Here is a 1,604-nt window from a genome sequence, read left to right as displayed (position 1 = left end):
CCATGAGCCACTACTCTGCTCTGCTCTGGGGAGGCTTCCCCAGGTTAACAGCTTTATCTCTAGTTATAAGATCCTTGATTAGGTTACAACTTCCTTGATACTCTCCCGCAATCATCTTTAGCTTCAGAAGCACTGGTCACTTAGATGGATTCCTGGGACACACCCTGATTTCTGTCAGTAACACCAACCATCTCTGAGCATGGATTACTCTGCAGATGGCTGAACTGATCTGTTGTTGATTCTATTAGCTCCATTTTCAGAGGCTGGCATTTTCCTAATATTGATCCAGCCACCCTACTTGGGGCTTAACATTCTTTGTTTAGGATGAGCCATCAAACGACTTACCATGAATGTTGTAATTCAAAAGAAAGTCTTATCACTATGGATTGAGGTGTGGCACCAAAGGTTGAGAGGCCTGGAAGACATTGCTGATATTTAGGGTTTAGGGTGCAACTCGGTCCGGGTCCTGGCTGGATGTGACTCTGAACTCCTAGCTGAGGAAGGTGGTGTGAATCAAAGTCATACACAACAAACCGGCCATGCCATATCCCCAAGACAGACTTCCTTCCCATGTGCTGGGTTGTGGAGGGGTCTCACCTTGAAGAAGCTGAATGGGGAAGGGAGACAATGTTACTCACTATAGGATTGGCAGAGGAAAGGCAGTTAGGAAAGAAAGTGACCCAGGTCACTGAAAAATCGTCACAGGGGCTCTAGTGATGGATACTGAGAATGCTATTCTTCCTTGGACCTCTTCTCCTTAAAGATAACCTCAGCGTGGGGCTGGGGTGGGGGACTCTTGGCTACCACATGTCTGAGCTTTGCTGGCCTACCTGCCCTCCAACTTCCTTATTTGGGACATCCTTTGTCTCTAAAGTGGATGTCCTGCCTTCTGTGCCAGGTGAGGGTTAGGGCAGGGGAAGACAAGAAAGTCATTTTGGGACTGGCTGGTTAGCTCAGTGCTCTAACCAACTAGGCTACCAACCAAGGTCATGGGTTTGGATCCCTATACTGGCCAGCTACACCCCCAGCCCCCCAAAAAAGTCAGTTTGATAAAACTTGCCTTAATTTTCCTTGGTGGAAGTGAACTCTACAGGGATATCAGCCTTGGCTACCAGAGAGCAAGATGCTTCTATGAGCACAAATTCTGCTCTTGCCCTTCTCCAACTCTTTGCTTGGGCTTTTTGGGATCACTGAGATGCACAGGTAAGGGGCCTTGGGTGTGGGTCTGATTCCTCATTGACCCTAGGCCCTGGTCTCTTCCAAGTAAAACACTTTACTTTCAAATCTTCTTCCCATGCCCTGCTGATCTTATTCTGGCTTCTCACAAGCCAGACAACCTTCTACAAACAGCTAGAGGAATTAGGATTTTGCTTGAGAGAAAGATGAGGTATGACATTCTCAAGGAAAGGAAATATTGCTTTAAGAGGATTTTTGGAGGGCTGAACAAAAGTAAGGGGCTTTTCATTTTATTAATTAAGTTTTTGGCAGCTGGCAGGTAAGAAGACCACACAGGATGTACTTCTTTCCTTATAGACCAGAACCACATCAATTCCTGTTCATCAATTTGCCTCATTTTTTTTTTTTTTTTTTTTTTGGGGGGGGGG

This window comes from Galeopterus variegatus, unplaced genomic scaffold (genome assembly GCF_000696425.1).
Source record: "Galeopterus variegatus unplaced genomic scaffold, G_variegatus-3.0.2 Scaffold3033, whole genome shotgun sequence".
In the NCBI taxonomy this organism is placed as follows: Eukaryota; Metazoa; Chordata; class Mammalia; order Dermoptera; family Cynocephalidae; genus Galeopterus; species Galeopterus variegatus.
The sequence above is the reverse complement of the archived record's forward strand: the minus strand, read 5'-3'. Positions refer to the sequence as shown.